This window comes from Leptonychotes weddellii, chromosome 10, assembly GCF_054177405.1.
Source record: "Leptonychotes weddellii isolate Sample4059 chromosome 10, ASM5417740v2, whole genome shotgun sequence".
In the NCBI taxonomy this organism is placed as follows: domain Eukaryota; kingdom Metazoa; phylum Chordata; class Mammalia; order Carnivora; family Phocidae; genus Leptonychotes; species Leptonychotes weddellii.
In genome coordinates this window covers 111,245,861-111,258,604 of record NC_138378.1, presented here as the reverse complement: position 1 = coordinate 111,258,604, position 12,744 = coordinate 111,245,861, and positions in this window count along the sequence as shown.

Genomic DNA, 12,744 nt, shown 5'->3' with positions numbered 1-12,744 from the left:
ACCAAGAGCCCCAGTACAGGAATAGTCCCTACCTAGTACAACAGGCTAAAAAACCCAGATATTCACGTGCTATCCAAACAACCTGCTGTCTGTCACCCACAGGGCAGCCTGCAGCTGGGTCCACATTAACATTATCTAGAGCTGCTCATAGAAAATATTTGATCTAACAGCAAAAGTAATGCCTTGAGTCTGCCAAGAACCACAAGTAGTTAGGATCCTGACAATTTGTTTTAAAGTTTGTTTCTGTAATAGCTAAGCTATATTGCTGAGTGGTTATAAAATAAATCCATTTGCATTTTCTATGCAGAATTTATATCTTAGAATTTTATGGGAAATAGTCTGCTACTTTTTGCAAATGGCATTCCGCCTCTTGTAATTTAAAAACCTCTTTGACTAAATAGTATTTTAATGACTATTTAATGATGAAGAGACACCATAGTCTAAACAATCTTAAAGCTTGAGATTTCTAACCTCCCTTAACGATGCCATAATATTTATATAATCATATTTTCTATACTCAATCTATACACGTGTTCTTTTAAGGGGTATCCCAAGGTCAAGAAATATGAATTTTGTAACAAATTCAAACTGCTTTATAATTAGCATTCCTATCATTAAAAACAGTCTTTGTTAGTTTTGTGGGGAAGATAAAAAAAACTCTACAAGTTTTCATTCGTAATTCATAAATTGTTTTCATAGGAAGAAAAAATATTCTTAGATTTTGAAATCCACCCTTTGATTGCTGGGCTTCGGGGGCTGTGAACACAGCCCACAGAAGGACTTGGTGTCAGTCCCCTTCAAGGTCACCCAGCTGGTAAAGAACACAGGTGGGTCAAACTCAAGTCTAAGTGCTCCCCATAATCTTTTTTGGTTTCTATAAGATGTGTAGCTCCTTTTTGAAGGGCTAGCCACCCCCAAACAGCTGTTTCTTATTGGTAATAGTCAACTATTTCCATGCATGCCTCCATTCCAATGTGAAATCTACAGTCATGCCATGGCCAGAGGTCCAGGTCCCAGTGAAATAATAGTCTTCAGATGGCAAATGGGGCTGGTTAATGCTAAGAAAGGCAGAAGGTACCAGGGATTTATGAGAAACAGGAGGTTTGAGCTCCACCCACAAAATATGCAATCCTTTGACAAGGTTAAAGCCAAGGAGAGCTGCTAGGACTCCCCATACCCCGTGAGAATCCAGAACGGTCAAAGCTGCCACACTCATCAACGGCAGGAAGTTCAGTTTACTTGTCTCTGCCGTGTGTGACCTCCAGGGTCATGCGTGTGAGGCTCCCCACATGCTCCAGAGTCACCCAGTCTACATTGGCATGTGTGGAACAACGTCAAGGGGATGATGAGCCTCTGAATACCACTTGTAGCTTCTCTATGTCCAGGTGGACAAGAAGAACCTTATCACCTATCTGCAATAGTGGCTCCATGTCTGAAAAGCAAAGCTCCTAGATGAGTTAACATGCCATAAAAGCACAAATCCTACCGTCAAGTCTATATGCCAATGCCTTCCCCTCTCTGCTTTGAACAGTATTGAGAGAAGTTTACCATACAGTCGGAGAAAGAGGGGCTGGGGAGGGGGGAGAGACACACATATGCACAGAGAGACGGAGATGGACAGACATGCACAGAGAGACAGAGAGATGAACACGTACACATACACAGATGGACACACCCAGAGGGAGAGAGAAGAGAGAGATGGAGAAGGAGAGAGAGAGAGATGATCAGAACCCTGAGATCCTGCGGCTCTCTCTGACTCATAATAAGAGCCTGGTAGGATTGCTCACCTCACAAGATGTAGATCATGCTACAGCAAGAAGCCCAGCCTTTTGGCCTTTTATCTCTGCAGACAAGGTCTGCTTTCTGTTTGGCCTATCAGCATGGAACTGCCCTCAGTGGGGCTTGCAATCACCAGGAGAAACCATTAGAGCTGCCTTTCCTCCCTTCCCAGCAATAAGACAGGATCTAGAACCAAGGAGGCCCCACCATTCTCTGGTTCTTTCCTAAGGCCTGCCTTCAGCTCCCTCAGAATGTTCCACAAACACTCCAGTAGGGGCCTCAGAGTAGGCTTCCAGATAAAATACAGGATACCTTGTTAATTTTGTATTTCAGATAATACTTGGAATATTGCAATATTTGGGACATACTTATAGTAAAAAATTATCCATTGTTTATATGAAATTCAAATTTAACAAGGCATCTTTCATATTTATTTGCTAAACTCGACATCTCTACTGAAAAGGTTTTGGTTTTGTTGAGCCGAAAAGGAAAACTTTAGGATGAGCTAGAATAGATATATTTTTCCAAATAAATTTTTTTTCCTGCCACTTTTGGTCCAATGTGCAAATTAAATGGGTAGCCAGGAAAGGCCCATGAGGTGTTTGGCCAGGACTAGGTGAAATCAGCCAGGACATAAGTCATCCTGAATATGTTTGTGCACACCAAAGCCTTTCTCTACTCACCGGAATGGGAACTTTCCCCTGGCAAGAATATGTTATGGCCTAAAACCCTTTTAACGAGGACCTACTATTTACCAGGGATTGTGCTAGAGACCAGGGATGAGGGGCGGGGGGGTGGGGGGGAGGTGAATAAAACACTTAATTTCTTGTTCATGGCTCACCCACTGGTAACCTAGCTTCAACGCTGTTGGCGTGAACCCTCAGGAACTTCGTGGGTGCATCTGAAACTGGCCCCATGAGCAGAGGGCAGGGAGAGAGGAGGGCCATTCCAGTGACAGCTTTACTACACAAGAGAATTTATGTCTGAGGCTTCTCCTGGGCACCACAAGATGAGGAGATCCCACACCCATCCACCAGGACCTTGAAATTTCATATAGGGGCCTTAACTGCCCAGAAGCTCCCAGCAACCCATTGCTTTCTCAAGTCTGTGTCCTTAAAACCAGCTCTTAGTGTGGGAAAGGGTGGGCTGAACGTACATCCCAAGGACAGGGGTGGGGTTGAGGAGGTCAGGTTGCCCAGGTCAAGCTCGGTTGCCCAGGTCAAACTCGAGGGGCCCAGGTCAAGCTCGAGGGGTCCACCAGCAGTCACATCCTCTCAATGACCTCCTCCAAAACAGACCTGGCTCGTGGGACACAATCAGGAAACCTGTGCCGATCAACGCTCTTTGTTAACTTATTTCCATTCGGCTGCTAACCCAGGTTGGGCATCCAGTGGTGGGAGAAGCCTCAGGGACCAGTTCATGGGTGACGGTCCCTGTCTACAGCCTGGTAGATGATGAGGGAGCAGCTGCCCCTGATCAATGTGTTATGAGCTCTGGTTTTAAATTTGCTGCCAGTGATGGGCCAAACACTGGAAGTTGAGCCTTTTTGCTGTTTCACATTTAAGACACTCACTTAGGATCCACAATTGGCTGCAGAGCTGCCTCTGGCCCTAATGGGTTGAGCACTTTGGTCAAGTCCCCTCTCCTTGCTGGGCGTCCATGTCCTTATAAGTACAAGGAGCTAGTCGGGCTGGATGATCTCTGAGGCGCTGTTAGCTGGGACACTGTGATTTCTCATTAAAGGACACTTCCTCCCATGAGGGCCCTCCCTGGTCACCGGACTATAGTTCTGCTTTAGGCAGATGCTCATGGGCGGGGGTGGGGTGAGGTGGGGGTCTGGTTGCCAGGGCTTGGGGACTATGGGGAGCACAGAGGGATTTCTTCACTCAGTGTGGGACTTCCTGGCTGGTCACATCTGCCGAAACAGGGGCTTAAGTATGACGGTGGGAGAACTCCCAGAGTTTGGAATGTCCTAAGCCAACAGAGAAGGATTTACTGAGAATAGGAAAAGGCAGACCCAGGAATGACTCCAGTGCCCATTTTGCGGGGAGTGTGGGAGAGCTGACATCCTTCTGGTTGAACGTGTAAAACTGATCAACAGCTCTGGAAGCTGTCCCAGTTGATGTTATTGGAAGACCCCTCCCCCCCACTCCTCCCCCTCCCCCTGCCCTCAGGGGTAGCAGGGAAAGTTACTGAACACTTCTGAACTAAGGTTCTTTATCGGTAAAGTAGGGATTTCCTGTGTCACAAAGTTCTCATGTAAAAAGCACCTTGCAGACTATGGACACACACTCAGGAAAACATGTAAGGAGTTCCCTTCTTTTTTTCCATCCCCACCTCCTACCTGAAAGAATAAAGATTCTCTAAATGTGTGTGTGTGTGTGTGAGACAGACAGACAGACAGTGAGAGAATTATGGAGTGTAATATAAGTGATTATTTCTCAATATTTCAGCAATTACTTTCCAGTTTTGTGCAATAATTTTTTTGTATTAAAAAAATGCCCAAGAGTAGCAAAATGAAATCCTCTTGGGAAATTAAGTGAAAAAAGAGGCATATATATCTGCATGCTTTCTGTGATAATAGAAAGCCTACTCGAAGTAAATATGACAGAATGGTAATGCAACAATTTCTGTGTAAGGTTATTTTTTCTTTTCTTTTTTGGAGAGAATTTTATTTTATTTTTTAAAGATTTACTTATTTATTTTTCCTTTATTTTTTATTTAAATTAAATTAGCCAGCATATACTACATCATTAGTTTTTGATATAATGTTCAATGATTCATTAGGTGTGTATAACACCCAGTGTGTGTGTAGGTCTGAGTGTTAAATTTTCGGGAGGCGGCAATCCTGTGCAGATGCAATGGCAGAGGAAGGCCACAGGGGGGCGCCCGGGCCCCTCTAATGGTTTTCAGGAGGCGCCGCCGAACTTCAGGTGAGGATGAGAGCCCAGCGAACCGGGGGCAGTTCTAGTTGCTGGAAGGACCTCACTGGAATGAAATGTGCCTTACGCCCTCCATTTGTACATTAGCTGGCCCCATTAGGGAAGGCGACATGCTAGAATGAGGCTGGGATTGAGAAAAACTGTCTCAGGTCTGAGGGTGTGCAGCTCAGGCTCAGGCCTCCCTCCTGCTTTTACTGGGTTGAGTCTTTTCCCTTGGCCCTTACGCATCTCTGGGAACCAAAGTGGAAGGGCCAAGTCCCCCAGCCAAGGGAAGTGCCCAGCACCAGCTGGGAAGCGGGAAGCTCCAGGAGATTCGGGAAGGACATTACACAAAGGTGAGACTGGCCACCTGCCTGAGCAGGGATCTTGCAGTCCTGTGCTGAGCCATCCCGAGCAAGCAGGAAGAGCCCTGGGGACGGATGGCAGAGGAGTCTCTACTGCCGCCCTTTGGTGTGGTGAGAAGGATGAGTTTTCCATGGGCCTCTGGGTACCCTGGAGGGCCCTGAGGCGCGCAGGCTTGCCCTCTGTGACGGCCATCAATGGGGAGGGGTTTCCACTGTGAAAGGCAGTGGCTGGTGGTGGGGAAGGAAGAGGCAGCGATCTGGTTTGGAAGCTCGCACGTTAGTGGCGTGTGGGGAAGGACCCTGTCGAGTCCTCAGAGGTGGGCACACCTCTCATCTCCACCCACAAAGGACACTAGTCACACAAGAGCATCACTGGCCAGTTGGTGGGAACCAGAGACCCGTGAGCACTAACAGAGGACCACAGCAGTGGCCAATTCATTAAAAAGAAATTAAAGACCCCAAATCACACCCCTCTCCCACACCCACAAAATGACTGGTTTTTTTCCCCACTCTTTCTTCCCTCCCTGCTGGAGGTCTTGGTCCGGGAGAAAGAAGGGGGGTGGGTGGGGAAGGTGAATGGGCTAGGAAACAAGTCACCCCTCTCCACTCCCAGGTGTGTCTGACTCCAGGTCCCTAGTACTGGGCAGATTTCATAGACTCTGGTTATTTTCTTTTATTAAGGCTAGTGCAGCCCAGTTTATGATGCCAGGCTCCTCTGAGATTCTGAGCTCTTCTCCTCAGCCATTTGAGGCCATTGCCATGTTCAACAGCCTTAGAGGGTGGAGTGAGCACGTTCTCCTTTTCCTCCTCCTCCCCTTCTCTTCCTTCTGCTTCTCCTGCCTCATCTAGTCTTCAATCCAGCAGAAAGGTGGGGCAGGGAGGTGGAAAGGGAGTGGAGGTGTGCTGGTAAATATCGAATGACCAGCTCTCCAGAGAAGATTCCCTGATTTGTAGCATCTGCCTGTTTCTGTGGGGTAAATGTCCCACCATGGCTACTTTCAAGCTGCCAGTGTGGTGTGGCTAGACGTGGCATTGGGAAGAGGTTGTGAACCAGCATGAGATGGAGTGAGTTGCAGTGAGCACACCCCTGGATGAAGGATAAAGCCCTAGTCTAGCTGAGGGGGGACAGATACAGTCCTCTTTCTGTTGACTGCCACCAATGGGCTCTGATGTCCTCTGTGGGCTAGGTTTTTAAGGGCCCCCAGGATCCCCACTGCTCAGTCCCTGCACACGGAAGACCTGACTCTTCCATTCCTCTTCAGTTCCTGCCACCAGTGCCCAGTCCAGGACCTCTGGCTGGTGGTCTCCCTGGGCTAGGTGGGCAGCCCTCCCATGTGGGACACCTGCAAGATGGCGCAAGCTGAGCTACGTTCCCGAGTGCCTGACGCACGGAGAAACCACGTACCCCTGAGACAACAAATCACGGGAATGCATGTGGTTTCGTCCCTGTCTCCCCACACTGAACTCTGTATGAAGCAGTTCTCACTCTCATACCACTTCTGACACCAAATGTGTGGGTTTTCCTCTCCAAGCAAGTCTCCAGTTCTCTGTGGATACTAACTAGGTATCCTATGAGTCCATTTGATTCTAACACTAACTACCTGGCTTCCTTCTGCCCTGTGAGGACACAGCAAAAAGGCAGCCATCTATGAACCAGGAAGCCTGCTCTCACCAGACACCAAATCCACCAGCACTTTGAGCTTCAACTTTCCAGCCTCCAGAATTGTGAGAAATAAATTTCTGACCTATGCAGAGAATTTATAAATGTACGTTATTCAACATGGGTATTTTAGAGAAAGTTGGATTCCTTCAGGAGAGAGGAGAGCTCTTTAGCAATATAGCAGAGTTGGTAGGAGGACATGAGCTGCCATTGGAATCCCTGGTGGTCACATAAGGAACCGGGACAGGTTCTAGGGCAGTGGTGTTGGATGCCACCAGTTCCCTAAGGCTATGGATTTGTGTGCTTAAGTTGGGGGCAGGATTGGGCAGGGGCCACACAGGGGATGCACTGGTAGGAGATGGGTTGCTAGATTTAGCAAAACCCCAAAAGGTATATATGTACACACATGTATATATGCATGTGTGTGTATGTGTGTGTGTGTGTGTGTGGTTAGCCATGGGCTGAATGTTTGTGATCGCCCAAAATTCATTGCCTCTACAGCGATAGTATTTGGAGATGGGGCCTTTGGGAGGTAGTTAGGTTTAGGTTAGGTCCTGAGAGTGGAACACTCATGATGGGATTAGTGTCTTTATAAGTGTCACACTTGGGGATGAGCTCTCTCTGGCTCTCCAGAGCACACACCAAGGAAAGGCCACATAAGCTCAGAGTAAGAAGGTGGTTTTATACAGGCCAGGAAGAGGGTTCTCGCCAGGAGCTGAATCTGCTGGCACCCTGACCTTGGACTTTCCAGCCTCTAGAACTGTGAGAAAAAAATGTCTGTTATTTAAACCACCCAGCCTATGATATTTTGTTATAGCGGCTAAATTGACTAATATATATATCCCAGTTAAAATTTTTTTAGTATGAATATGTCTCATGCAATATTTGGAAAATCTTCTGAAAGAAACATTCTATCATAAAGCAATTATTTGGGGCTCCTGGGTGGCTCAGTCGGTTAAGCGTCTGCCTCTGGCTCAAGTCATGATCCTGGGGTCCTGGGATCGAGCCCCATGTCTGGCTCCTTACTTAGCCAGGAGCCTGCTTCTCCCTCCCTCTCTGCCCCTCCCCTGCTTGTGCCCTCTCTCTCGCTCTTTCTCTATCTCAAATAAATAAATAAAATCTTAAAAAACAAGAAAGCAATGATTTAAGAATGCATATTATAAAAAAATCAATAACATTATGGTAAGTCTTGAAATTCCTATGTAACCCCATTCATATTAGAGTACAAAAAATCCGAAAAATTAAATATGTGTGAATTATTGGACACTAAATAAATGGATTAAAAGTGTCCCCAGGCTTAGAATACCCTAGTCTGTTTGGCAGTGGGTTAGTGGTTTTCTGGGTTAGATTTTAGACGTGAGTATTACTAGATGAATTCATGGTTGAGGAAGAAAAGAAAGGAATGGCCTTAATTTTTTTTAGAATGATGATGATAATGATTTTTTTTTTTTCTTTCACTTTGGTCTTCTCCAGAGTGCTATCCCTGTTCTAGCAGCCAGTTGAGAGAATACTTAGGACTGTGAACTGTTTGATGGTGCTTGCATATTGTGTTTTATAAAGAAGGACTTGGAGGATCGTTTAGAAATGGTTCTCTGAGTGCTAGCTTGCCCCAAGGAGACAGGGCTGGCACTTCTGACAAGAGTGAATTATCCAGCATGTCTAAGAAATAAATGGCAGATATTTGAACTGGGAGTAAGCTCTGATCAGGAAAGGTTTCTTTCAACGCTAAGTGAACTGGGCTTACCAACCAAGAGAACTAAATAAATCAGGAATAGTGTTCAAAGGAGAGTTTGGACAGTTTGAAAAGAATAAGCTAGGATTTCAGGTTTCTCCACCAGTGGACAGTCTGCCCGGGAGCCTGCAGGGCTGCGATGGATGCTTGGATCATCCACCTCTGTGCTTGCTCAGAAGAGAGATGAATGAAGGCCTGTGAGAAGCAATCTGAACCTTAATGGAATGGCCCAGACAGGATTCTACATTAAATTTGTTGACCTTAATGAACCTTTCAAATTAAACACTGATACCTACTTCAAAGGCTTGGAGATGGTGTTCTATGAGGAGAAGATGAGGAAGAGCATTTGTTGTATTTGTGAAATTTGCGGCACTCATCTAAAGGCAAAGTCTAATGCCTTGTTCATAATGTGGAGCTTTTAGTAATAACATAGGTTGTTAGGGCCATATCAAAGCTAAGTTGGGTGCTGTGGGGCAACCCTGGGCTCCAGCTCCAGTAATCGTCAGTGTTTGCATTGATCATCAGCCCGGTGTAGGTACAGAGTCTTAGGACGCCTGTCCTACCAGTCCCACCCTCAGACCATTGGCATCACTTCCAGTGAGAGACTGTGGGCCATCTGCAATGACAAAGGGATTGGTCTATTGAAGAAGGAGCCATGGTTGACAGCCTGGGAATACCAGCCAGGCAGGAGACTGGGCGGACATCAGTCACAGGTATGTCACTCAGACCTGCCCAATATAGGGAAGAAAAATTGTTGGCAAATTCCTCACTAAGAAGTTTCCAAGCTGCAGAATGGGGTGGGGGGCAGGAAACAGGGCTTTCTGATGGTAGATATGATGGTGCTTCTGGCGGCTACTAACTGAAACGTGACTGATAAATTTAATCAAAGAGTAATTTCCTGGTTGCTCACAGAGTTCATGAGAGTCCAGAAGATCACACTTGGGGATGAGCAAGAATCAAGGGCATTCTGGACGGTCAAGAAGTTGACTAACCTTGGAAATCCAATGAATATAGGAAGTACCTACTACCCTTCCATAAAGCCCAAATGCACAGAAGACTAAATATCTAGGAAAAGGCTAGAATAGAAAAAAAAATCCACCTTTTGATAAACGGAGCTGACAAGAAAACTTGTCTGTTTCAATTTGGATTCTGGGTGGAATAATTTTTTTTTCTACCTTCACAGTTAGGTTTGGGATTTGTATTTACACTATCTTATGGTCCACAGGACTCCCATGCCATGCCATTAACCTAAACGGGGTCTCCAATGATAACGCCCCCAAGAAAATAAAAACCTTTTGGTACAGCAGGCTTGAAACCAGGCCTTACAGACATCTTGGATGGGTGGGTTGATGTGTTCATTAGGATGAGTGTGAGACTCCCTTACACTGTTGGAAGGAACCAGAATGGGAAGGCAAGAGTATCTGATAAGGGTCAGGGGACCTCTATCTGTGCTCTTGTCAGGGCCCCACAAATGTTAGGATAGAGACAGAGCTAAATCCATGGGTTACTTTACAAACCAGTGTTTGCTAATCACAGTCAATCTTTGGAGGTTATATTAGATCCGCTCAATTGGCTTAACTTGCTGTTTGGTGAAAATTTCCCATTGATTATGAGATTTTCAATGACAGGAACCATGGGTGGTTAATATGTAGTAAGATAATGTTTTAAAATATTAATCAGAGTGCTTCCCCCTTCCACAGTTTTTATATGTAATCTTCTCTGCATTTAGTTAGAGGCTAGGATTAGGATTATAGGGCTGCAAAGAGAAAGAAATATCAGAGTTTGACTTTTGAGTTGCAAAACAGGCTCTTGACACTCCTATCCACGGCTTTGAGAGAAAGGAATTAATTATAGAAGCTCAAGAGCTAAGGTTCTCACATGAACAGTAAATGGGAAAGGGGATACATGAAAAACCAGTTTTCCTAGAATTGATAGCGCAAGCTGAGAGATGGTGGGAAGACCTTTGGACCTTCGATCGGAATGCTGGTGGAGGCCCTAAGAAGGGGAGGAAGAGGAAGAGTCCAGGTAAATTTAGAAGAATCCCAGAGCAAAGGATACCAGTGTCCATATTTGAACCCATATAAAGAGATCTGCTCCCAGCATGGCGTTTGAGGCACAGTAGTGACCACTGAGTAAGCTATCAGGGAAAGTGGGCCTAGGTGTACCTTATAAGGTGCCATACACCCCATGTGGTGTAGGAAATGGGGCTGGGAATTTTATACTCTGCAGTGATACCGCAGATGGGCTGAAGGTGGGGTGATGGCCCCAAAGCACTAGGGTCAAGTCCATGTGGGAACAGAGTGAACTCAAGAAGCGCAGCAAGAACATGGAAACCAATAATGCATGATGGGGTAAGATGAGTATCAAACATTGGGCAGCCCAGCCCAGTGGAGGCCCGTGGTGGTGCTTTACTTCACTTACCCTCGCTGCTGGGGTGATGCTCACAGGCCTCCACAGATCATACCTATGACCTCAGAGAATAAGGGAAGGCAGGGGGTGGAGGGGAGGCTGATTTTACAGAATTTAACTCTAGGAATCACAGGATTTACCTGGAATTGCCAATATTGTTTTTGGTTGCCATGCAGAAATGAGTTCTCAGGAGCTGTCAGAGAGAGAGAAATAAAGAAAATAAAAAATTTGCACCTGTAAGTCTAGGTCCTTGAAATTCACATTCAATAATCCCAGTTCTTTGCACTGATCCTGTGTAATATTAACGTTCGGAAAACGTTTGTTGACTAGGGGATTGAATGAATGACGACACAGCTCTTCTGATCGTCAGGGAGAGCATATTTGGAAGCCATGCTGCCAGTCCTCAGGCCTAAGGGGTCCTTCCTGTCATCATCTGGCAGGACTTGGAGACTCGGCCCTGGGAGTCTTGGTTTACATAGAATAAGAATGCTGTTCAACTAGCTGCTCACAACCTAGTACTTTATTGTGAGAAGAGAAGGGTATACTTTGAAGTTTATGTGGGATTTATAATGATGCTTCTCATTAACCAACTAGAAATTTATTCTGTTTATGAGGAATTCCTCTTTATATACAGAATAGGAGCATGGGTGCTACAAGCCAGGAAGGAAAGAAGAAGATAATTCACACTTATTATTCCCTCTTGTGCTTGGTGGGGCACCAAAGCCTCAAGACAGACTTCTAAGTTAGTAGTATTATTACCCCCATTTTATAATGGCTAAATTGTAGCTGTGGTTAGTACACTTGACACTCAGTAGACCTTCAAATGTTGGTTGAAGGAATTAATAAATGAAACTTGAGTCACATGCTCAAGGATAAACAGGTGGTAAGTGGTAGAGCTGGATACAGCTCTGAAACCTACATATTTCCATTACACAGCGACAGGCATTCTAGGGTTGTAATTCATTCCTTGGTGATCATTTATTCAAACTCTCTTTCTTGGGGCACCTGGGTGGCTCAGTTGGTCAAGGGTCTGCCTTTGGGTCAGGTCATGATCTTGGGGTCCTGGGATCGAGCCTCGTGTTGGGCTCCCTGCTCAGCGGGGAGTCTGCTTCTCCCTCTCCCTCTGCCCCTTCCCTCACTTGTGCTCTCTCTCGTTCACTCTCTCTCAAATAAATAAATAAAATCTTTTAAAAAACCTCTTTCTCTCTAGCCTTGCTTCTCTTGGTGACCATTATATTGACTCTTCCGAGTACCTGGGTATAAGCACATTTCCTCAAAGCAGGAGTAAAAGAGAAGATGTGTCAGCCTTGGCGAGACTTTGAGGTGGACAGAATGGAAGGTGAGGGACCACACCTCCTGCAACCTTTATCATCTCAGTAAGCAGGTGGCCAGGTTAATGTTAAGGATGAGACCTGGGAGTTGGGTTGGGATGGAGACACTCCAGGGCTTAGAATGGAGACTTGGATGGGGTTCTACAGGAAATGTTGACAAAATTGAAGTTGAGTAAGAAAGATTTGCTGAGCACCAGAAGGAGATCCCCAAATAAACATCTCACAGGTTTTTGAGGGTGGGAGTTATTGTTTCCAAGTTTCTACAGGTAGTAAGTGTTATTTGAGATCTTTGTCAACTCCTGTAATTATCTGTACATTTTTAGAGCTGGTTCTCAGTATTTATTTCTCAGTTGATTATCTCATATAATGCTCACTTCTTGAGAGCAGAGATTGTTTTTCCACCTTTGCGTTTTCCAAAGTCCTTAACAAAATGTGCAGCTCTGAGCAGCCTCTCAAAGGACTGGGATCAGAGCTGGGGATTGAGGTCTAGGAGACATCAAAATATACAAGCAGGGGTTGGGTCAACTGATAAGCTTGTCGAGAGGAG